The sequence below is a fragment of the Ostrinia furnacalis genome, unplaced genomic scaffold, assembly GCF_004193835.3.
Source record: "Ostrinia furnacalis isolate ACB-3 unplaced genomic scaffold, ASM419383v2 OfSCF2155, whole genome shotgun sequence".
NCBI lineage: Eukaryota > Metazoa > Arthropoda > Insecta > Lepidoptera > Crambidae > Ostrinia > Ostrinia furnacalis.
Genome location: NW_021132394.1, coordinates 411,703 through 438,532, shown reverse-complemented (window position 1 = coordinate 438,532; position 26,830 = coordinate 411,703). Strand labels below are relative to the sequence as shown.

General features: G+C 37.3%; 1 protein-coding gene across 1 annotated transcript in view; it reads right to left on the bottom strand.

Annotated features, from left to right (window-relative positions):
• Positions 1-26,830, bottom strand: part of PMCA (plasma membrane calcium-transporting ATPase 3) — a 150,587-nt gene that overhangs the window by 109,214 nt on the left and 14,543 nt on the right. The window contains exon 2 of the mRNA XM_028307276.1: positions 10,749-10,816. The gene's annotated coding sequence lies outside the window, so the exon portion shown is untranslated. The remainder of the gene's footprint in view (positions 1-10,748; positions 10,817-26,830) is intronic.

The following is a 26,830-nucleotide window of genomic DNA, read 5'->3' as shown; positions in this document are numbered from 1 at the left end:
TACATGGTTATTAATTAGCAAGGAAAAAATATTACTTTCATTAATTAATGATTGACTGTAATTGAGGAGCCTATATGTGATGGCAAGTCAATTAACACTGAAAAATGTCCAAGTTTTTTAAATTTGCAAAAAACTAATTAAATGATGGTTAAAATTTGATTACATTTACCACTAAATCCTTTATTAATAGTTATTAGATATATATTAACTCTTTAATAAATTCAAATTAATTCAGATATGAAAATAAGAAGAATTTTAGATAGGGGTCTGTGAGACCCGACGTCCATGGGAGTGTGATTATTTTTTCACGTCCATGGTTAAAGGTTAAAATCCAGCCCTTTTTCTGTATCCAGTGTGTCTTTACCTTAACACACACAGTGCCTGACTACCTGTACGTGATATTTTTACAAGATTATGAATACTTAACAGGAATGAAGTGTGATTTTGATATCACACAAGGAACTCAGATAATGCTATTAAAATCTTACATGCTTAAAGCAAAGTAATCAGTAATTTCATTGTATTAAAGACTAGCTGACCCGGCGAACTTCGTACCGCCTTAGCGTAGAGATTTTCTTAATATTTTTTTCCGTAAGAACCATCCTTGGACTTCCACAAACATTAAAAAAAAAGAATTATCGAAATCGGTTCAGCCGTTCACACGTGATGCCGTGACAACGCGAAACGGGTTTCATTTTTATATATATAGATAGATAGATAACAGTGTGAAGAAAATAGGGTAAAACTGGAGTTTAGATTACAATTTAAATAGCTTAGTAACCTTCAGAGTTAAGCGTATCAAACATTTTAAAGTGGAAAAGAATATAGTTCCAAAATACTGAACTGTCCTATGCATGACATTGACAGCGGGGCGCCACCGTCAATACCGGATCGCTGGTTCCGATTTTTGCCATGTTGGAAACCATATAGTTGAACGATGGTAGCGCCCCCCTGTCATTGAGTTTGGTGGGACAGTTCAGCGTGGGTCATCTATATTTGAAGTGAGTAGATAAAGTCAGAATCAAATAGTCCGTGACACCCTAAGTAGCCAAAAAGTTTGCTACGCGCCTTTTACAATTGGAATAAGAATTTTTTGGTCACTTTAGGTGTCACAAACTATTTGACGCTGACTGTACAGAACAGCTCGTCAAGCTAAACACTGTGGTATCTTATGCAGTTGTAATAGGGTTGATTTTGCTACAAAAATGTAGTCTAATGTGCTGTCGTCTCAATAAATGGTGTTAAAATTCGCTAACATGTGCGAATAGGTGGGCATTGTTGATATTCATTGAAGGTCTAAAGTGAAAGGCACATAGTGTTCGTTTGTCTAGTCTAATGCTAATTAATCAAAGGCAAATGAGACCTTAACAATAAAGCAGAAAGGTTCAAAATGTGCTTAAGATATTACATTAAACCAGACAAAACTGCTCTAGTCTTTTAAAAATACAAAGATCTTGAAGAATCCGCAAAAACGAATAGAAACTCTCGGAAAAAGTAAAATCAATTCTTGAACGCTATTCTACAAAGAGCGTAAGTCATGAATCGGTGCTCCTGAAAAGTTTAGCACAAAGTAAAGAATCGAGTTAGTATAGTTAGTAGTAGATAAAAGCATCAGATGCTACTACTGCAGCTTGTATAGATAGGGTTGACATTAAAAAAAAATAGAAGTCCAGGAGTTAGTCACAACAAAACGGAGCGCGATTTTAACTTGGCTGACGTGTTGTTGTATCATGACGCACCAGAACGAAATCGGTTCCATAAATATAATGGTAACGTTTAAACTAGAGTGTTGTGACGTGTTGCATACTAATACTAAATGTATGAAACGGATTCCGGTCTGAACTTATGCATCACTCACTACACAACACATCAAAAAAATATCCACCATTACTCTTTTTGAGCATTGCGCACGACGTTGTTTTTTCCAGCTAAGACAAAAAGATATATTTAAAAGCTTGGGCCCCGGAGCGAAGGTCAAAACACCGGATGGTGGTAACCCTGGGCTGGGGCTGTCTCGCATTCATGTTGCATACTGATACTTAATGTATGAAACTGATTCCGTTCTGAAAATATGCGTCACGGGCCGGCACAACACATGAACTCACCAAAAACTTATCAAATATACTTTTTTAGATTACACGACATAACTTTTTCGAGCTAAGAATCAAAAACCCGGACTGAAGGTCAAAACACCGGATGGTGGTAGCCCTGGAAGAATGAAACGGGCTGTCTCGCATTCATGTTGCATACTAAAAATGTATGAAACTGATTCCGTTCTGAACGTATGCGTCAATACATAACACATCAGAAAATATCCACCTTTACTTTTTTTTAGATCATCACGCATGTTTTTTCCAGCTAAGAAAAAGCAAGATAATCAAAACCCCGGAGCGAAGGTCAAAACACCGGATAGTGGTAGCCCTGCGCTGGAAGAATGAAACGGGCTGTCTCGCATTCATTTCGCCCCGCCTTTAATTAGAGTTGTACCGTGAACTGCGGTCAAATGCTGTGATGAACGACGCTAGCTACTTTATTTCGCTTCGGAAATACAGGGAAAGAGAATGCCTAGACGTATATAACTTGTATATTTTAGTTAATAATCTTGGAAATAGAAGATAAAGTTTTGGTGACCAAACTAGATTCTTAGATAGACCATATTATAACATACATAGAGCAGAGGTAATTTAAGAACAGTATTCTGGCGGGGCTCAAAGCTATTGACTTATCTTAGCAAGAGTTCGAACGAGTTGCAACAAAGTAAGATAAGAAAGTGATCACTGAAATGGCCACAAACTAGTTTTACAAACAAGGCATTTGAGAAATTACACGGCCCAAAGCTATTGACTTACCTTAACAAGAGTTCAAACGAGTTGCAACAAGGTAAGGTAAGAAAGTCATCACTGAAATGGCCACTGCAAATACAAACAATGCATTTGAGTAAAGCTACCAGATTATAGCCTGACCAGGAACATAAAAACCCTGGCATAGAGGCGCGTCAATTGCATTTGATAGTGCAACACTGAGTACAGTCGTATCTATGTTAAATTAATAGGCTAACTTTATGTATCAGCAGAGGCGGCGTTAGGCGTAGGCGTCGTGGGCCACCGCCTACGGCCTCGCGGTACAAGGGGCCTCGCGCATCAAAAATTTTGAAAAAATGTATACAAGGTGGAGATGACAATATCACAATACGAACATTGACTATTAAATATAAATTCTTGATGGCTAAACAATGTAGTTAAAAATAAAAATATATTTTTTTCCAAACAAATTCAGCCATAATCAGACACAAACTTAAGCAACAACACGGTTTTAAGTGACGAACATTATTCTTTGGCGCAATATTCCTTTAAAAATAATCACTGAATCAAGAAATCAGAAACTGTCAATGTATAGACCTTTGACCCTTTTTTTTATTATTTCATTATATGTATATAAATCCGTCTTCAGGTCGCCACAGAACAAGGCCTCGCGAAATCTGTCTTGCCCACATCAAATTTAGGTCTTGCCCCGCCTCTGTGTATCAGGATTCAGAATTACGGGCTAATTTGATATTTTCATAAATTAACGAAAAAATATTATTATAGGTAACCTGGTTTAAATAAATTATCTAAATGAAACCATCAATCGAGCTAGTAGGATTTATTTTATTATTCATCAATAATCAAATTCAGAACTTGAATATTCAACTGCAATGTTTGCTCATGAACGCTTCAAACTCGGTAATTCTTTCCCAATTCCATAAAATTCAACGCTTAGAAAGTGACAATTTTTTTTAAATGTAGTTGAAACAAACCACAGCTAATTTTCATAGTGGACTGTACTATGCGATAAACATGTCAGTCAATTTGACAACCTTTGTCGGAAACATTATTCAATGAAAATATTGTCCGAACCCTTAGTATTTCTCTTCGACAAATACTTTAACACATTGTAAACCACTTTTCTTTCACGACTATAAAAAGAATTTAGCAATTTAATTCACAAAATAAATTGCACACATTTAAAATAAAGTTTGTTTACACTTTGACAGCAATAGACTGACATGGATGGTGGTAGCCCTGCGCTGGAAGAATGAAACGGGCTGTCTCGCATTCATTTCGCCCCGCCTTTAATTAGAGTTGTACCGTGAACTGCGGTCAAATGCTGTGATGAACGACGCTAGCTTCTTTATTTCGCTTCGGAAATACAGGGAAAGAGAATGCCTAGACGTATATAACTTGTATATTTTAGTTAATAATCTTGGAAATAGAAGATAAAGTTTTGGTGACCAAATTCTTGTGACGGTGATTCTTAGATATACATAACATAGGTACATAGAGTAGAGGTAATTTAAGAACAGTATAGTAACCCTGGGCTGGGGCTGTCTCGCATTCATGTTGCATACTGATACTTAATGTATGAAACTGATTCCGTTCTGAACATATGCGTCACGACACGACAGACATCAGAAAAAATAAATCCACCTTTACTTTATTTAGATCATCATGCATGTTTTTTCCAGCTAGACAAAAAAGCAAGATAATCAAAAGCCCGGAGCGAAGGTCAAAACACCGGATGGTGGTAGCCCTGCGCTGGAAGAATGAAACGGGCTATCTCGCATTCATGTTGCATACTAAAAATGTATGAAACTGATTCCGTTCTGAACGTATGCGTCAATACACAACACATCAGAAAAAAGAAATCCACCTTTCCTTTTTTTTTAGATCATCGCGCATGTTTTTTCCAGCAAGACGAATCAAAAGCTCGGAGCGAAGGTCAAAACACTGGATGGTGGTAGCCCTGCGCTGGAAGAATGAAACGGGCTGTCTCGCATTCATTTCGCCCCGCCTTTAATTAGAGTTGTACCGTGAACTGCGGTCAAATGCTGTGATGAACGACGCTAGCTTCTTTATTTCGCTTCGGAAATACAGGGAAAGAGAATGCCTAGACGTATATAACTTGTATATTTTAGTTAATAATCTTGGAAATAGAAGATAAAGTTTTGGTGACCAAATTCTTGTGACGGTGATTCTTAGATATACATAACATAGGTACATAGAGTAGAGGTAATTTAAGAACAGTATANATTCTTGATGGCTAAACAATGTAGTTAAAAATAAAAATATATTTTTTTCCAAACAAATTCAGCCATAATCAGACACAAACTTAAGCAACAACACGGTTTTAAGTGACGAACATTATTCTTTGGCGCAATATTCCTTTAAAAATAATCACTGAATCAAGAAATCAGAAACTGTCAATGTATAGACCTTTGACCCTTTTTTTTATTATTTCATTATATGTATATAAATCCGTCTTCAGGTCGCCACAGAACAAGGCCTCGCGAAATCTGTCTTGCCCACATCAAATTTAGGTCTTGCCCCGCCTCTGTGTATCAGGATTCAGAATTACGGGCTAATTTGATATTTTCATAAATTAACGAAAAAATATTATTATAGGTAACCTGGTTTAAATAAATTATCTAAATGAAACCATCAATCGAGCTAGTAGGATTTATTTTATTATTCATCAATAATCAAATTCAGAACTTGAATATTCAACTGCAATGTTTGCTCATGAACGCTTCAAACTCGGTAATTCTTTCCCAATTCCATAAAATTCAACGCTTAGAAAGTGACAATTTTTTTTAAATGTAGTTGAAACAAACCACAGCTAATTTTCATAGTGGACTGTACTATGCGATAAACATGTCAGTCAATTTGACAACCTTTGTCGGAAACATTATTCAATGAAAATATTGTCCGAACCCTTAGTATTTCTCTTCGACAAATACTTTAACACATTGTAAACCACTTTTCTTTCACGACTATAAAAAGAATTTAGCAATTTAATTCACAAAATAAATTGCACACATTTAAAATAAAGTTTGTTTACACTTTGACAGCAATAGACTGACATGCAAGGTGACATGTCAATGAAGTTTTCAGTTACTGTTGCCATTAAAAGAAATTAGTACCATTAGTTTTCCGCAACATGGCGAGGGTTTTTATGTTCCTGGTCAGGCTATACACATTTTTTTAGCGTAGCCACTGTGAGTATTGTGACCTAGTAAAAGAAGAATCTTTGAAGGAAAAAGTCGACCATTTACCAGAACAAAATGCACATGGCTCGTTTATGTAGTGGAATGGGGAAACAAGACAGCCTCAAGATTTATTTAGCCCATAAAAGGTTCTCTACACTCCATCTTCCCAAAGTTTCAGTGTTGCCAATTTGTCCCTTGCCAAGGACATTCTCGTCCTACTAACAGAATTGTGTACTTTAAATAGGCATTTTATGTAGCGTTTGAATGAGGTTTTTAGGGATCCGTTTATTCATACCCAAAAGATCCGGCCCAGCACTCGACGGAACCGTATTGTTGTGGCAACTGTCCGTCTGGCTGTCAGGGCCTTTTAACGAAATATGATGGGCGGTTTACTTTACGCTGAGTTATTTGGCATTAATGTGTAAATTGAATTTAGGACACTAATGGATAATTAATACCGTAATTAACGATACAAAATGTTATGAATAAAGAAATTCAAGACACTAACCCAGCTTTTCATAATACGCCATATTTTGCCCCGTTACAATATGAAAGTCGATTAGACAAAAAATTGATACACATAACTGAATTTGTCCTTTAACGTTATAGTACGGATAAGTTGCATAAATTCACCAAATACTAGAATCCAAGCAAATAGAACAAACAGTTGGCGTAAATTTTCATCCATACAGAAATTTTAAGTACTCAAGAATTGTTCAAAGTTCCATGACATGTCCACCTGCCAGTACAATCGACATCAGACTACACTTTTGTTGCAAAATGGTACCTATTACAACTAGGTAAGAACCCATTTTTAACTTGACGTGCTGTCGTCTGTACATCAGAATTCCGCGCACGCCCGCCATTCCAAGTCCAACTGACTCCAACTAATCAGGAGTTATGCGCCGACATGTTTGCGTGGTAATGATTAGGCAACTTTCTGCCACTTCCTCAAGGGTCACCAGGATAGTGAAATAAAATCGGATTAATGAAATATTCTTTGACAAATTCATAGCCAAAGGCTGACTAGAAGTTGTAGCAGTGTCATTTTTATTAGTATTTTCATTTATACATAGATTCGGATTTTATATGTCTTTTGGAATCTTGAGAATTTGTTCTTGTAATGTCTGAAATATTTCTGCCATACATATACCTACTACTCCTGTAATCCCTCAACAAACAAAACTTCCAAGCCGAATGGAAAGCACCGTTGACATTTTAATCAGTTAAAAAATAAACTCAGCAACTAAGTCTTATTATCTCAAACACAAACTTAAGATTAAGTCACTCTTGCCCCCATTTTGAGAGGCTTCATTAAAAGTTGAGCGATCGACATTTTACTTTGGCTAAGAACTGAAATAATATGAAAAAGTTTAATCCTTAACCAGCTGGCGGCTTCATTAGCCCACGGACCACGGATGCAAACAAAAATGCTTGTGAATTTTAATTATATTAAATCCCGGATGAAATCGCCCGTTAAGTGGGCTTTCGGAGGCAATTCGCGGGCGTAAATTGCATTTACAAGTTGTTTACTGACGCTTTTAATCTATAAAATTATCTATAAACCGGCAATCGACTTCAATAAGGTGAGCTAATGAATTGTATTGTTGTTTGGCAATTTAACAATTAACTGGTTTAGCTGGATTAATTACATAAATTCACTCCTCGTGACGTCATCGACGTAAGTTGGCATCTTTTTGGGTATGAATCCAATTGGATTTAATTGAAAGTGATGAAGATAATACAACTAAGGCTGCTGAAATTAAATAGCTTTGAGTCTCCTAGTATTGACTACGACTCAATAGAGAACATAGCGATTCGGCTTTTAGGAATGCTTCTTATTCTTACAACGACACAATGGAATCGACCCAATATCTAGGTGACGATAAAAACTGAGGACGTCGAACTTTCCGGAAAATTGGTGTACCGTAACGTAGTATTGTGAAGGGAGCCCTACTTTAGCGTTTCTTCTTTATATTTTTTCCTCGGAAGGTATTACAGAGAATGTTGCTAGAAATATCTCTTAACGTAGATGCGAGGCCGGTGCTTTCATCCGATATTTACTGGGATGTTTCCCATTCAATGTGGCACGAGTATGCCAGAGATTTCCTGCAGCGTAACGTATTCTAGCCGGTAAAACAATCCACTTTTGCCAATTGAAATGCGGAGCAAATCTGTCTGGGAACACGATTTATCTTTATTTGTACACGTAAGTGGGTATAACATTTAAATTCAAGTTAAAAAGGGGATGGAATGGAATCGATGTCTATTCATATTGGCATTTCGATCAATCAATGGTGACATTTCACGAGAGCTTGGCACGTGAATTTTTCAAAGGGCTCTCGGCCAACTAATTCGTAAAATTCCAGCTAAATCTGGATCATTTTAACGTGCAATCACAATCACTCAAACACGGTCTGTTGCAATAGCAGTTACTGCTGTAGGGAGTGAGTTTAATTGATGGCGAACCAGTTTGGCTGTTTCCGCCACAGCTGGGTAATCTAAGTTGGCTTAGTTAAGGCCACTCTCAATCGTGGTGCAGTAAAGCGATTAGGGTATCTCCTTCCCGCAAACGGTTCCTGATTAACGAGGGAGAGAGATGGAAGCACTTGTGGTTCTCGGAACCGGAATGGACGTAACGTTCCTACTCCCTTTGTGACGATATCGTGGAAAGTCTTTCACAGTCCACTACAACGTACTAGTTAGTAGCTTTCTATTACATTGAGTTGCTTTCTATTAAAATTAAAATCTATTTATAAGCACTTACACAATATTTAACTTCGTTTAAATAAATCACAAACATCCAGCCATTTCGAGTCAGCAATTAAGTAAAAGCTTTCAAGCTTCCATATTTAATGTGAATGCATTTGACCTCATTTACTATTCTATTGGCTAGCGCACAGTGCTGTCTGTTCCCTGCGATGAATGTTGTCTGGACGTCACTCCTCCTGCCCTATCTTCTCAGGCAATAGTTCAGAGTGCCAGTTATAAACATAACTTCGACATCCAACAATAGTTTGTTTGGAATCGAGAAAATTGAATCGATTCCTTTCAAATTGAAGTTAAGCTGTTTTGATGCTTGGCTGTTACTGTTAGTAAGATTGATGACCGCGATTATAGAACCAGTGCAGCTGAACCCAAACCAATTGACCACGCACCAAAGAAAACGAATAGCTGAGTCGAAACAATTGAAAAACCTAAAAATGATAACAAAGGCATTCGCAATGGTGTTTTGTTACGGCGTACCGATAAACCGATCACGATTTTGTCGTTAGCAACATATTGGTTTATGATAACGACACAAATATTAGCGAAACACATGTTTATCGACTGGTAATCGAAAGATATCGTTCGCCGGCTAATTCAATTACTTAGTAGGGCACCGTGGTCGATGCGGAAAATGAAAGTCTGATCCTATACATTATGGATGCATATTTCATCTACTAGACTATACAATTTATTCAGAAGACGCAACCTTTAACGAGATTACACGGCAATCTATTTCTGAAGTTATAAGCTGCAGTATAAGTTTTGTAATTCCACACACTCAGGGTATAATCTACTCTGACGTAGTGGATATTAAACTAGACCGCCCTACTGCATTGTTAGAGCCACCTTAATAGAATGTTCTCGAAACACTATCCGGAGTGCGACCGTAATTCGATTTGCGAGGACCTTGTCCCGACTCTGGCCGTGGACGTGATATTAGTAGCATTTCAGTCAGGTTACACTTTAAATAGGGGTTGCTTTGTGGATTGTAACCCAAAGGGTAGACGTGGACTTACATTAGTCGTCATAATCGTCAAAGTATTTCCTAAAATTCAGTCCATTAAGGCAAGTTAAGATTAAAATTGTAGTGCTCATTTTTATTCCGTATTTGACCTGTATTCTTTAAACAAAAATATTCGATTTTAAAAAGCGCTAACATTTCTACAAAGTTGACACAATCCGAATCTGATATTGGAAAAACTAGTGACACGTTGACACCAAAACTGCAGATTGCGAAAATTTCGTTTCAAACGTTATGAACGAGCTATTGCAGTTTCGAGAGCAATTTTATTGAGACTGTACGTCAAAATCGTTCAAGTATATTGACTTAAAATTCGTTTTAGAGTCAAAATATTATTATGAAAAGGAAGATGCATTAGTAAAGATTACGTACAAAACTTTCCTTAATTCCGCGACCATCTACGAATACTTCAAAATAAATGAAAGGGTATTCAAGATCCAATAGGTGAAGGGGATCTTTTCAAGAGGAGCACTTCAGCCAGTTTTGCCTTTGAGCGGTAGAGGTAGTATTTTTAGGTCAAACGCGTAAGTATATCTGCTTCAGTGGTCTAGTAGTTTGAATATTGGTTCGGTTCGGTGGAAATATCTCAGCTAAAGATGTACTTATTTTGGGATTTATTTTAACGTTTGCTTTAGCTTTAAAGCTTATAAATTTTTTGTTACTTCTGCAATTCTAGGATATATTTCTTCCGAAATGTATGGCAAAATGGCAATTGTAAGTGTACATACAATTTTGGGTGGTGTTTAGAGGTGGTGGGACGTAAGTACGAGTAATTACGGAAAAACAAGGAAAGGAAGGAAAATGATTACGTTAATTTATCAACAGCGAGTAACGTGTTCATTCATTGTTCTGTGTTCGCTTTAACACGCGACTATCACTGAGCTGCCGAAACAAATTCACGACGACATTAAAAATAGTATAGGGATTACATACCACGAGTGCGTGTCGCACCCGTCTTTCTGCCGCGGCGTATGGCTCCCTATTATGTTGCAGGTGCCGACCTGGAACGAGGAAAAAACACAATTATTCACGGCACAAACAAGGAAATTTTACGCTAATACAATTTACGAGCTGAGATAATTTATGTGTCATGATTCCTGGGCGTAACTCGTAACTGGGTAGCTCAACGCTCTGAGTAACGGTACACAAGTAGCTGGAGCTTTAACTGTAGTTATTTTCCTATTAAAATATTTATAGCTAAGCAATTTCATTATTCAGGCGTTTAATAGCACAGTAAGTTGTTTGTACATAATCGAGTAGTATTTATTAAAGGTACCGCAAGGTATCAGTATTATGTAACCTGTCCAAGAAAAATGTTAAGCCAGCAATCATCTAACAAAAATAACGCATGTACTTGTACAGCATAGACAGATAGATACTTTTGATTGTACTCTACACATAGCTGAAAAACGATCGAAATATAAAACTGATGGGTCCGAAATATAAAAAAGATTCGAAATACTGGAGTCACGGTCCACTTGCGGGCACTTCCTTGTTGTAAACGCTAAAACCATTAGCCTGCACTTATGAGTAATTACGCAGCTTAAATTGTCTGCGTTCGGAGTAGATCGAAATCGCACAGGATGCAGTTCTGAGTACGGCATTTAACTGGAATTCGTGAGAGTGTACCGGAACAGTTACCAAGCCGAGGGCTTAGTGGCTCACTCCTATTTAGGGCACCGTATTGGCTTACGTGCGAGTATTGCGAGGATTAATTATTGTGTTGCCTGCACTCTGAATTAAAGTACCCCTATAAATTGTGCCAAGGGACCGCCGTAAACTGAAGGAGTTAGTTAATGCCACATAAGTTAAACAACACAGGTTTAATGTAACCGTAAAGAGCACGACCTTTGATAAAAAGTAAAAGGATTAAGACAAAACGTCGCATTATATTAATAATTATAAAAAAAAATATCGATAAAGAGCCTGCCTCTATTTAAAACCTAGTTATCGCACAGTTTTATCAACACAAGACCACTTCCCCTGACCTCGAAATGTTGAGAGTAAGCCCCTCGTAGATCTTATCTTAACACCCCTAAGAACTCAATATCTTGGGAGTAGAATACACAAAAGAGAGCCCCGAGGGTCCAAGGAGAAGGACAAATAACCAATTAAGGTTCGGCAGCGGGTGGTTGTGCAAATATTTGTGAGCCGTCGTGCAGTGACGCATTAGTTAAGTACACGCTATATTTACGTTGGACCCACTTTTATTGATCAATATGCATATCTAGGGCTAATAATAGAAGGGCAAGGTACGCTTAAAGTCCACGAAGCAATATTAAAGTTATATTTTAACTTTGTGAAACGTCTAAGAGCAAAAGTCAAACGTTACTATGTGACCACGTGGAAATATTGTGAATCAATAATAGTGTTGAGAGGAAACAGTGTAAGGTTGAATGAAAACTCACTTTTCCTTGAATCTCTCCGAGAAAAATCTAATACAAGACTTGTGAAAGCACCACACACGAATTCCGACGAGAATTTTTGATTTTAAGAAGTTTAAAATATTTCACGAATTTTTTCACCACGCGCTACAGTTAAATTAATTTATATTTTAGTTAAATTAAGTTTGGAAATAAATTATTTAATGTTAACAATTTATCAACTATGAATTACCACTGTACTGTACTGTACACTGCCACAGTTTGATTTGAATGACACACTCAAATAGTAAGTAGCCTTCCTACTACTCTCCAAACAGATCTCTAAATAAATAAAGATAACTGCCGCAGTTGTGACGTACTGATACATGTTCTTTGCCTGCTACATCATTATCGCTATAGCAAATCTTGCTGTATAACTGTAAGTATAGTAAGTAACATAAAAAACTAAGTGTTTGGCTAACAGATTCAGTTCAATGCTTTAGTAGGATGAATGACTCACTCAGCAAATTAAATTGAATACGGATGAATGATTAGTTTGTTACAAACGAGATACACAATAAAAGAGCCATAACGACCACGCTAGTGCCATACATGAAACCAGAGACATAGTAAAAGAACCCTTTACTTAATTGAGTCGTGTTGTAATCATTTAGCACAGTAGGCTAGCGTTATTATGACTACTCCAATGGTTATGGCCCGATTACCATTTACCATTCAGCATTGTCTAGCTCGCAACTCAGACCTTATAGCGCTAATAAAATACAAATATATAATGGCGTTCAGTTTATTGGATATGACTGATATCGATCTCGCCAAAGAAAACACCGAAGTTCTTTGAAACCACACTAGTAACAAGTTTCTAGATGATGTAATTATTTACTCGCGCCGTTTCAAGACCGTAAAGATATGACTGCGCATAGACACGCTTTTTGTGTGACATTAAACATACATGCGAACAAATATTGTTACACGTATCAGTGAGGTATTACTTTATATTGTTTTGAATAAACAACGACTCATGCGTTTCAAGGTTTGTTGAAATCTTCCAAGATCATTTGATACGACAGAAGAATTAAGACAAGTTATTTTGACAAAGAATCGTAAAATACTCGGTTTTGAACGGCGCATAGCGACTAGCTTCACGCAGGGCAAATGATTCACACGAGTGATAATTCTGTATTACGGCCGTGACTTATTGTGATGACTACACTGTGTCACAGTTCAAATGACTCCCAATGATTTATAAATACGAATATTTTAATTTCTGGCATTCCGTTTCTAATTATAGACGCATCTACTAAGAGTCTCGATCACGTAACCGGTTTACCGCAAATATAAAGAAAAATCGTTTGAAATTTGTTCGATTCAACATCAACATCTATAGCTGTATAGTCCAATGATTGTTCACAAATACTAACGTGTGTAGAATTTGAATGGTTGAGTACAATGTGTTTTAGATGGTTGCGTAAACCACGTCTCTAGCTAAGATATTATCGGTGCAAATGACTGTGCGGCCGCGGGCGTATGCAAGTGAATCAACCTCTGCAGTGCCAATGGGCAAGGGCTGGTGACATCATTTCGTAAAGTCAGCGTTTATTAAACCGTTTGATGTCATGGCTATCCACTTCAGTGCAACTATATCGATTCTTTAAACAAGAATTGCATTTTTGCAGCACTCACCGATTTAAGCGAGACAGTATCGACTATCGCACGCCGAGTATCATTGTAGGGATAATTAATGGCAAGACTAAGAGAAAAACATTGGATATCGGGTAACACTGTTTGTTTCAAGCTTTTATCTCAAACAATAGGCCGTATACGATTACTCTCTGACCTTTTCGGCAAATAGACGAGATACGATCGATGCCGAAGACGAATTCGGGTGAGTCACATCTCCAGAACCGCCCTTGTTGGCTCGATGTATAATTATTATGTGTCTAGACTCCCGGCGACAGCCAGGCGACGTCTATGGAAATATAATGAGACTGGGATATATAAATCCGTTGCCAGTAAAGATGGAGGAATATTCTTAACCAACGAAATGAGGTTATGCGGTTCCGCTCTGCTTGCGGCCCAAAACACTGTCACGACATATTAGGCTTGGTCTTTGTAACATACCTGAAGATATCACGAGAGCAGTAGCTAGGCAAGAGAGTACACAGGACGGAAAACACGAAGAGGTGATGTTCCCAGAAAATTTTCTTATCTCCATATCACTTCACGGGGGCACCTAATTGTCCACGAAAGCGGCGCTCCTCACTCATCGCTAAAAGCGACTTTTGGATTCCTTTCAGGCATCGAACTTGCCACCTAATTTATCAGGCACTTGACTCATAATTGGTTGTGAATTTTCGCGCGGCACTAAGGGGGCACACATTATAAGAAATAGTAACGGAGACACGTGCTTTCGGGGCAGAGAGGGACGGATTCACTGAACGTCCTTGGCGAGGGGGCGCGCGGGGCGCCTGCGGCATCAGACGTTTCAATCATCCCCGGGGGGACAGGGACGCGAATATAGCTATGCAGGGCGCAAGAGCGAGAGGGGCGATGCCGTGCTATTGACCGGCCTGCAGACCACGCCCACCCGGGCGAGACACGGGCGCGCTGATGCTCCAAGTGAAAATCGAACGTCGGCCCGGGCAGACGCGACGGGAGGCCGCTAAGTTGCACCATCAAGGTTATCCCTACGTAACTACTTATGCACTTTCCCTTCCCATTATTACGGAACTACAGCTGACAGCCGCCGTGAGAGGATCAGAGGACCCGTAGTACCCGCGCACTTCAAGCGCTCAACGCGTAAAGATCCCGACTGCTGTTGAATACAAAAATCTATAAAGCTCGGCTTATTCGGTTCGATATACAGACTTGGCACGGGCACTATGTAGGTTGCCAGAAAAGGACCTCAGCAGACACGAGAGGGAAGAGCCGAAAGAATAACGGCGTAGTATAGTACTATAGTAGTTACGACACTGGGCATAAAACTTTTCATTTTTAATTTGAGTCCCAGAGAACCGTGTCAAAGAGGGGAATGTTCACGTGTGTTGAATCTCGAGCGATTAGTACTTTGTTCCCTTTTGAAATGTTTCGAGGTCGGAGGCTTCCGGCGTTACGTAAGAGCGCGATCGTTTTACATTCCCGTTGTTTTTATTTTATTTCAGATTTCTACGTTAATGGAACTTTTCCGGGTTGCAAAAAGGGAGCAGCACGGTAATGAATTAGTTTTTCAAGTTAATTACTTTGAGTCTACTACTCTACCGTGTGTAAGTTGTGGTCGTACCGTAGTAAAGCCGGTGCTATGTATAATATAATATCCGTTTGTCTGTTGCCGGGTTGCGTAACTCCCGCCCTGTCTCCAGTTATGTTATCAAGTACGTAAGGCTTTATTTATAGTACTTAACCGAAGCTTATTACATTTTCTCTGACAAGGGCGCGTACTTTGCTGTATTCAGAAATTTCAGATTCGGAAAATGTGGTTAACCGTGGTTATGGTGCCACTTTTGTAAGGTTTTGGGAAATCTGGGAATTTACAATTCAAATTAGATTCTCACGTGAATTTTCAGAAGTTAAGTCAAATAAAAGCAATTAAGGTGTTTATAGTAATTACGTACGTTACAATTATGATCACCACAACGATGGTTTTTTAACAATCAAATAATTATAATGCCCTTTCAAAGTAATTAATAAAATACAATAGTTATTATTGTATTTTAAAGCAAAATTTTACAGCAAACATAATTGGGAAAGTTACAATAACATAATGTTATTAGAAAAGCATTGATTCACTGGCTTGTATAAACAATAATGATCAGAAACACAAAGAAGATGAAATCTATGTGACACGACAAATGCAGACAATAAGCCATGTTACGATACATGTACAAACAACAGCACATCAGACTATATATTTTTGTTGCAATCTAGCTTCTATTAGAACGGCGTAAGATGCCGGTGTAAAGCTTGATGAGCTGTCGTTTGTAAAAGAGAAAACAATATTTGAACCATTTCAAACGTTTCTTGTTTGTTTGCAAACTATTTTATGCCGTTGCAAGTTCATTAACAGCTCTCCTGAGTTTTCAAAGTATGCTTCACACTATTAATTTCTCTCTATCTACTTTGAGTACTAGTCTAGGAAAACCATCTCGACATCTGACTATCCTTGAAATTTTCGATGATGGAACCAAATTGAAACGAAAATATGTATTGCTGATTAAATTTTGAGAAAAAAAAAATCGTAGGAGACCTGTAATTTTTGCAATAATCCTGATGTCACATGGAAACGGCAATAAAGAATTCGAATTTGAAAATAAAGGCAAGCTAATTTAGGATTTTCTTTACCCCGTACATTTTCTTCATCAAATCCAATGCAAGTCAATTACCAAGTTCTTCAATTATATTTGTCGCATCTTTCGTACTAACCCTCCGCCTCTGCATGGAGGTATTAACCCTGGATTGATTTTGAGGAAAGATATATTATTTCATACCAGACTATACTGGTGTTTCCAAAAGTTTGAAGATCCTAATGTCACATAGATGGAAAAATTTAGCATTTTCTTTACCGTACAACTACAATCCAATGCGGATCAATTTCCAAGTCTTATTATTCGTCGCATGGAGGTATCAACCCTGGGCTGGGCAAGGTTTCCTTGACCCGGGTGCTATTTTTGTTTCGCATGTGTAGCGGCAACTATAAAATGGGCTTTAACTAATGACATGCATTTTGTGTGGAAGGAAATGGAGTTTTGTTGGTAAAGACGTTTCTAGTAGGACGATAGCGGTTTAGGTAAAAGGTGTAATCTTTGGTAGCAAAAAAATCTTTGCTGTATTTTATTCATCATCATCATCATCATCATTCATAGGACGTCCACTGCTGGACATAAGCCTCCCTCAATGATTTCCACAAAGGCCGATTGGTTAAATTTTTTATTGTAACTGTTTCAAATAAAAAATGGTAGGTATTTATTTCAAGTTTAAAGTTACGTTGACTACTACTACTTACTATTGTTCCAAAATATCACTCAGTTAATAATGTTCGTATACATAAATAGTAACATTTCTGCTCCCATAGGGATTCGAACCGTAACCGCACCTGGCATTGTTCGACACGCGAAAATGACTGGACGGCCAAAATAAATAAAATTAAGAGTGATAGTGCAGAACATGCTATCTGCCCATTCAAAAATTTGCTTGCTTTTTGAATGGGGGGTTTGCATGTCTCGATTCGTGAAATAATGTTTACGAAGCAGTCCAAACATGCATGTTTTTAAAGAATTCAAATACTAACTGAAGCCTACGTTTAGACAGGCACGAAGTAATTATCCTGAGGTGTGGCTTCTAATTTATTATTGCAATTTGCAACCAACATGCAAGTTGCATTTTAATCACATATTTACCATAACTGCAAGTGTACACTCAACAAGTGTTGAGTTAATGGTTAAATTAACTTATGTAGACTCAGCTCATTACTAGTTAGTCTTATTGCTAGGACGTTGATATCAATCTAAAATATATAAAAGGAGAAACTGACTGACTGACTGACAGATCAACGCACAGCCTAAACGGCTAAACGTAGGCACTTGAAATTTGGAAGGGACGTAGCTTAGGTACCGTAGAGGTGCACTAAGAAAGGAATCCCCGAAATTCCCACGGGAACGGGAATTAGCGGGAAAAACGGTATTCACGCGTACGAAGTCGCGGGCGGCCGCTAGTACTTAATATTATAAACGCTAGAGGATAGATAAATATTCGTTACTCTACAGACATAAACTTTAGCACATATATTCTGTGCTAGGCTAGTACTAACTTTTTATCCAAATCTACGCAAACGGAGTCGCGGAAAAAGCTAGTATGTATACTATACTTATTATTATGGAACCAAAGTTATTTCCGCTTCCAAAACTTTACTAACGTACTCGTGCTTACAAATTCTTACAAACAAGTGTAAAAGAAAGTTCACATTTTGTAGCCCTTCTTAACCAACACATAATAACTCATAATCTTGAAACAAGTTAACTGTGTATTTTAAAGTTTACTTAAGTATAATAACTTCTTGTACAAATTCTAAAAGTAAAGGAAATGACCTACTTTGCATGACATAACTAGTGCAAAATTAAATTGTATTGTCGACGTAACAACTTAACAAGTAGGTAAGTGTTACATTACAAGGCAATTTGATGCTAAGCAGTTGGGGATATTGTTCAAGAAATACTTTAAGTTAACTATGTAAGTGAAACTCAGTCGATATATTTAAACGAACAAGTAATATGGCCACTCTATTATTATTTCCGAAACTACAAAGAGAGAAAATGCAGCGTGTGACGTCCACAAGGTGGATCAACGATCTCATAAAGGTAGCAAAAAGCTACCAACCGGGCGATGAGGAAATCATGTGGAGAGGCCCATAATCAGCAGTGGAGGTTCGGAAATGATGATGATGAAAGAGAGAGAGACTATATAGGGTGGAATTTTGTAATGCCACCTGGTGGGAAACTACTCTTAATATTGTAGATAGAATTTTTTTCTGAAAGAAAACATTCCTTTATTTTTGAAAAGAAATAGAACTGCATTCAAAGTTTTCCAAAAATTTGCTTGCCACACACGGGAATCAAACCAACAAAAATCTGTTAAAAATTACATCCTGTATTTTATTACATCAATCGTTAGGGTTAAGTATAAGCATGAAATCTCTCTAACAAACTTGATAAATCAAATGAAAGGAAAACCATGAAATCCTAAATTATTTTAATTGTGTACAGAAAATTGTATGGTATGGTAGTGAATTTTCGAAAAATTTTGAATGCAGTTCTTTTTCTTTTCAAAAATAAAGGAATGTTTTCTTTCAGTAAAATTTTCTATCTACAGTAATAAGAGTACTTTCTCTCTAGGTGGCGTTACAAAATTCCACCCTGTATATTTTTCTGCCGTCAGACTGCCGTTTTATAATGTAGAGAAGTCAAATACGGTCCTTCAAGTATGCTACTATAGCTACTATCCTTCTGATTAAATTCTCTGTTTGTTCAACGGCGGCATTAAACTATTCCCAACTATAGCAACTGGCTATTTCGGAGTTGCAGTGATAGTTCACTCATGACATCTTCCTAGAATTAGTAAGAGAAGAGACTGATGGTTCGGAAAATAAGTAAAGCTTCAACCACACCAATGACCTGTCATTGGCCTATGATCGCTCCGGCGATGGTGATCTGCACGCGTTGGTGTGGTTGAAGCTTAAATCGTATTTCTTTTTTTTAATGGACATGAAACAAACTGCCAGATCCATTAATCCTGACACAATCAAGGTAATCCTTCATCGAAACATTAAACAAAACAGGGCGACTACAAATAAACATGGTCATTCACTGTAAAACAATCAAAGCCAACCAGTGCCAAGTTTACAATCATTAAACAAGTATTTACCAACTAAAATGGTTATTATAATGTTTTAGTGGCGTGTTACTGTAGTGACAGGCCGAGCTCTATTTGTTTACGTTAACTATGTTTTTGAGTTTGTTGCTTTCGATAATTTCAATGCGATAAACGTAATTACGTTAAATGACGATATACGAGTTACCATACACCATAAACCGGCTGAATCCAATATTTACGGTACAGATATTTTAAGTAGTGCACAGTCTAAAAGGAAAAGCCAGTTCAATGGTTGTACAGGGAAGAAGAATTTAAGCACACAATGACATAACATTACAGCGTTTTCTGACTATTTTACAAACAAGGTACAAAAAGAAGTTCAGAAAATGTCCCTTAGATTATAAAGCTTTCGGGCTGGCTAGAGCCACAAAAAAAGCTTGCTACATAGATATGACTTATTAAAACTATGTCATATACGGGAGAATTCGAAAAAGGGAAAATCTGAACTAAAGTTAGTCTTATGCATTCGTGACAGTCTTTTCTTCCTGTGCTATGTTTCAATGTTATTCATATCCATAACATATCTAGAAATCGAATTACATGCTCTATGCACTTGATATTATACGAGCAATTTTGCTGTACGCTAGACAGTTTTATGTTTGACTGCAATGTAAACTAAGTTACCTATGTGGTCAAATATAATACATGAAAAGAGACAATGTTGATGCATACTGCTTATAGGTAGGGTATAAATTATAATAAAGATTTATCAATGAATATGAGCGTAAATTGACAACGTTATGCATGTATAAGTCAAATTTTTATGCAACATTCTCAATACCAGCCAAAAATCATGCTGAAAATCCAGAATGCCTATATTTTTTAAAACCTTATAAAAAAGAAAATCACTTGAAAAGAAAGACAGTAAAAAATCAAGACTTCTAAACTGCTCTCTATTTCGTAGGATATGAGAGTATTGGGATTTGGAATAGCCTTCAAAGGGCAAAAAATACACCACCTCAACAATCACCAGACCACGACGACTTTCTGGAAAATTCCAAAAATCTCGCTGCACTATTCGAAAGCGTAACATTAAGAATATAAAGTTCAGTATCGAATGGGCACTAGTTCAGCTTTCGAATGCATTTTAGCTTTGCCGCAACGACTGCGTGACCGGGCACTCGCCCGCATGGCGGGACCAAGTCCCAATTGCAGTTTAACGTGACAAAAATATCACATCGACAGTTTCACAAACGAGATGATATAAGCAGTATTGCTATTACTAAAATTACCGGAAGTTATACCTACTTGTTACATAGTTTAGCGAACTAATTCATAGCCTCAATGAGATCAGATCTGGCATTGAAAATGACACTAAAATTTAAAATGCCTTCTGAAGCATCATAAATTCATTTTTGGACAGTAATATCAGCTTTTGCTTCAAGCCTATAAATAATTACAGTGGTAAGTAGTCATATCCTGGACAAATGGAATTAATTTGGAATAACATACAGCTTACATACAGATTCCAAATTGGGAGCATAAAATTCTTTTCTTCCTTTTTGAGAGTAGACCACAAGGAGTTAATGCCCTAAAATATGGCCCACCTATCACCATGTATGCAATACCAAGACCAACTCTAAATATGGCACAATGATCAAAAGAACAAAACATTTGTTGACTTGATCAGACGCTAGACTTACCACGTATACTATACTGACCACGTCTAATAATAGTGCAATGCCACAACATAGGTGGTGTATTACAGTTCGCGTGTCACACAATTCAATAAGCCTGAACGCAAAGCAGTGACCACTGCCATTCATATCCAGTTAACGGTTACAGATGGGGGTACGGATAATGGCTTCGCACAATGGGACGAATTGGTTTGGACGCAGACATGATGGCCGGAGCCATTCTTGAAACTGTCCAAACACGTATATCGGGTTTAGAGCGAATTGATTTTGTAATAGCGCCCTATCACACGAATTACCCATGGAATTTAATAAGATTGATAGAAATAAGCGTAAATATTATCATACGAATGTCTATGATATTTCGGGTTGTTGATAGAAATAAAAGTGTAACTATTGACGTCAAATAAAAGCAATTAGAATTTTATTAGGTAAGTCTGTTCAAACTGAACATTTGGTAATACTAATTCATTAAACGATTCAATGTGTACATTTGTACATCATTAAAGAACCGGTGTGGCCGGCACAAGCAAGTTCCACCAAAAAAAGAAAGAAATGAACTAAAGGATATAATTATTACACCTGGAAAATGTGCTGAGCAGTACAATAAGTTTATGGTATTGACTGAATATTGTAAACCTTGTAAAAGTGATCTTACAGAAAATTGCTCAATCCATCATTCTTATGTAGAAGATCCTCATAGATCCTTTATACAGCCCGTATAACAGTTAAACGTGTTCTTATCTTGATATACTTCTTGGCCTTCACCAAATGAATTCCTGCCGTGAGCCTGCAATCAACTGAAACCTTGTCTTCCGTCTCGCGATAACATTGTTTGATATATTTGCTGCAATTATTGTCACTTACGCAATAGGGTGTAGCTATTGTTATTATAGTTTTAGCGGTTACTGCAATGGCAGAACCCACGTGTCACTTTAGTCCTCTTCATCAGAAAGTTTTAGAGCTTTAGACTGACATTAGCTATAAGAAAGCTCTTTTAGATCTCTATCAAATATTGCTGGGTTACGTTATGGGACATGAATTGGAGATTTTTTGAGCTTATAATAATATTAGCGGCCGTCTGCAACTTCATACGCGTGAACCCACCCCGTTTTATCCCCTTAGGGGTCTTAGTGGATGTTTACAACCTATAAACCCTTAGCCCTGACAAAGAATTTAGTGTTGTTTGATTCCTATATAAAATATTTAAAATCTTTAAATATTCTGTGACCAAAAGGTTAAGAACGCAAAAAGCCACGGGTCAACCCTAGTTAGCTGTATGTTTGTGTTTTACATCTATCTTATTGACCCTCTATCCGTCTGACCGTTGCGATAGAATTACAAAAGTGCCTAAATAAATATTGTGCTGCGTTTTAGACCCTTCGTGATAAGTGAAAGGTCCAGTGACACTTTTAGCGTGATTTGAATTCTGATTCTCATTTTATTTCACTACATAGTGGCTTTGTATATTTAAGTTCTTCGTGGGCTTCTTCTTTCAGTAGTATTTTAGCAAAGTTCTTCGTGGCCTAGCTTAAGATGGTAAACGGAATTTGAAAAATGACATTACGTAATTTCAACATGTTGGGGCACGTTCCAATGAAATAATTATCAAGATTTTGAGTTTTAGAGGGCATGTTACTCGTAAGCCGCCGAAATGATTGAGCCATGTCAGAAAAATGGACTTGACCCGCTATAGACCTAGTCCAAACTCAAAAGGACGATCAGAAGGATGCAGGTTGCCACCAACAGGTCATTGTGGAAATCATTGGGGGAGGCCTAAGTTCTGTGGACCCTATGGCTGAAATAATGATGATGATGAAACTCAAAAGTCACGACAACTCAGATGAAAGAGAACTAAGAACAAATCAAAAATAATAGTATTTTGACACTAAACATTAAGCGCTTTTGAAATGAACCGAAACAGTGTACAAGCTATTTTGTACTTCTGTATGTAGTGTTAATTGTGAAAAATATAAAACGTTAAAATAGCGGTATCGTTATAGCCAATGAGATGCTGTCATAGTGACATTGACAATACGTCAATGTCACACGAGAATCAAACGTCAGAATAGAGGGACGCGCGGAGACGACTCCGCGCGCTTTTGTGCTAAGTGATGAATTGTATCTAAAATAAGGCAATATAATGTGAAAGATGAGTATCCAGTGTTTTATTTATGAGAATAGATCGACCGGCCTCTAATAGTAGGTAGATACAGAATTCGCCTAGTGCTATCGCCTGTTTATGTATGCAAATTAGGGATTGTCAGGTCCACAATCAGTTAATCGGATTACTTAACTGTTGCGTTGCCAGTTAATAATGTACGACTGGTGTAAACACTCCACCGGCGAGATAATCAAGCTTGCTAACACTTCTGCATCGGGTTAGCATCAGTTTCATAATTTGTAAACAATCGTCACTTTACTTTGTTTTATAATAAAACAAGTACTCCGGTGTAAAATCCCACACCCACTGGTCTTCTTCATTGGCCAGTGGATATACGCAAAGCATTTCCATCCATAAAACCATATAAGTTCTAATTTGAAAAGGAGTTGCTTTCCGGAGAATAACCGAATCCGTAACTGACCTAAATGGAATTGCATCCAATTCCTAATTTTGAGATTAGTTTGTCATGTCAAAATAGCACAAACGTGACTTGCATACAAGAATCCGAACACAACTGCAAGATTTGCATCATCCGAACTGTCAATACTGATTACCGTTACCCAACACCCGTGATCCAAGGCGAAGATCTGGAATATTTCATAAAGCTAACACCACACAATAAATTTGAAGCGACAAGACTTGAATTTCGAATGCCGCCAGACGTAGATCAGCTGAAAATAAACGGACGTCGGCTGTCTCCGACACGTTTCGAGGTTTTTAAACCGCCGTGCGCATGCGGCGCGATGCCACTTTAATAAGTTTTTAATGGACCGTTGAGAATTCAAACAACTTAAACCGTTCGCGGACAAAGTCTTAATTATTCTTTGTAAACTGTTTGGACAACCGTGACGTTGTTTGCATTCTTAGCAGGCAAAAGTATACGCAATAAAGTAATTCTACATTTTAATCTAAATCGTGCCGTTAATACAATAGACTGGCAAATGGTAGACAGTGAAAAGTTTTTGAACTAAATAGTCTGACCTATACCTGAAAGCGGGAATAATAGTGAGTAATTTGAAAAAGAATTCGTAACTAGTCCGAATACGAAAATGTAATTACGTATAATCAAGACGATTATCCCGTGGGTTTCCAAAAGAATCTTCGGTCTAATCGCCATGCCATTACGTCCCACCTACGTCGGATTACGACATTGTATAACTCATGAACTGCTCGAAATTTATGTTGGCTCGACTACTTGTTTCACCTAGAGCTGTTTGGACAAGCAGACTGATGTTGAGCGCTGCTTTTGAAATGTTTACGCTTTTACTGGACTCGGCATTCGGGACGGTTATCAAGTTACCTGATTGCACTCTTCCTGGAACTAATTAGTCCCGTAGAAACGTTTTTATTATTTAAACAGGTGTAATTATCGTTGTGGTGAGGTCACCTTTTCATCGTCAATGTGGTTTTATTTACAAAGCAGGAACAGGTATTTTAGCTACAGGATTGAATCAATCTGCCTGTTATAAAATAATAATGATTCCCTGTTTTGGAGAGTCGTTTGATTGAACGGTGACACCACAGTCGTGAACTTGACCCCAGATGATTCATATAAAATAAATAGAAGGATGATATCTAAATGATCGACAACTACTCTGAATGATTGTAAATTGTACGCAAAATTCAATCACATCGAAACGGAAGCAGATCTCACAGAGATTGATAATATAATTCTGATTTATAAACTTTCATTGAAATGTCGGAACACAAATAAAACAACATATCCGTGATGATTAACGTGCGATGAGAGCTTACTTGGTTTCGTTGATGTAACGATGTTGCCAGTCATAATATCCTGTGTTCCGACTTCAGGTCAGTGGAATGCAGAATTATTTGGCTCAGAATTTGAGAGCTGTGAAGTTTCAATCTAGAAATTGTGTGATGTTTTCGTGAAACACGAACAAAACACTGAAATATGAATATGCAATTGTAGAATTTTCAGTCGTGTGTTCTTTGTATATTAGGAAACAATTTTTGTGATGTAAGATCTTTAAATTCTGTCTGGACTTTGGAATAATATTTCATTAATAGTTGTATACCTTGACTGTACTAACAATATCAAAGTCCATACAAAATTTCCATTACATTCTCCAGTCCTATCATACCATCTCTGGACTCCGTCTTGCTGTCAAATGAATCAAGCCATAAATAATAAACCAAACGCGTCGAATACAAAACAATTTCTTTATCCATTCGCAATTTTTCATTACATCCAGTGCGTTATTTTCGTACTCATGCTCATAAAGCATCGCTATAGACTAATAACAAGATTGCCTTGGCTCAAAAAATATTGAATCACCACTTGCAAAAGCTATCAAGTCGATCTGGAACCGGTTTTACTTACGTCATCACTTGTTTCATTCACCTTTTCTCAATAACCTTCGAATAATCTTCGGCTAAGTATCCAGACGGTTAATTTGTTTGTAATGAATGAATGACTTGCCCTTGATGTTACGTCATTTCCATATTAGGGAGTGTCTGACTCTGCAGCAGTTGAGATTTGATTTTCATAAGTTTAAAATATGTACTAGAGATGAAACGGATATCCGGTAACTATCCGGTAGGCCGGATATCCGGCCTAAATTTACTATCCGGCCGGATACCGGATAGTAACTCACTATCCGGCCGGATACCGGATATTAAAAAACTACTAACTAGTGTTAAATTCTTTAATAAATTACCACAAACTGTTGTAGAACTACCCATTTATTTTATTTATTTATTTATTTATTTATTATTAGGCATACACAACAAGTAACAATCACAAATAATATATAAAGAAAGCAACTTATGCTTAGATCTAGATCATCACTCAAATAACGTGTACACACAGCATGGTTAAAATATTGCGTAAACAGTATTATATTGTCTTGATTAACAGAAATTAANAAAAAATCAGTGTTGTGAAAAGAAAATTGTTCCAGTACTAACCGCATAAACTTATGCTATAGGTTAATGTTGATCTCCTTAATTGTAATTTCAATTCAAGCTTAGATAATATTATATTCCATACTAGCAGCCGCCCACGACTTCGTACGCGTGGATCCCGTTTTACCCCCTTCATCTACCTTAAACGGTTTTGATTTTTTCGTACAAATGTTTTTTCCCGCTTACTCCCATTCCCGTGGGAATTTTGCAATATCCTGTTACTAAGCTTTAAGTTTACTAAGGTACCTGCATGCAAAATTTCAAGCGTCTAACTTAAGCGGTTTAGATTTTTCATACAAAAGGATTTACCCGCGAATTCCCGTTGCCGTGGGAATTTCGGGAATTCCTTGTTGTAACTAAGCTTAAACTTTACTAAGGTACCTACATACCAAATTTCAAGCGTCTAACTTAAGCAGTTTAGATTTTTCATACAAAAAGATTTTCCCGCTAATTCCCGTTCCCGTGGGAATTTCGGAAATTCCTTGT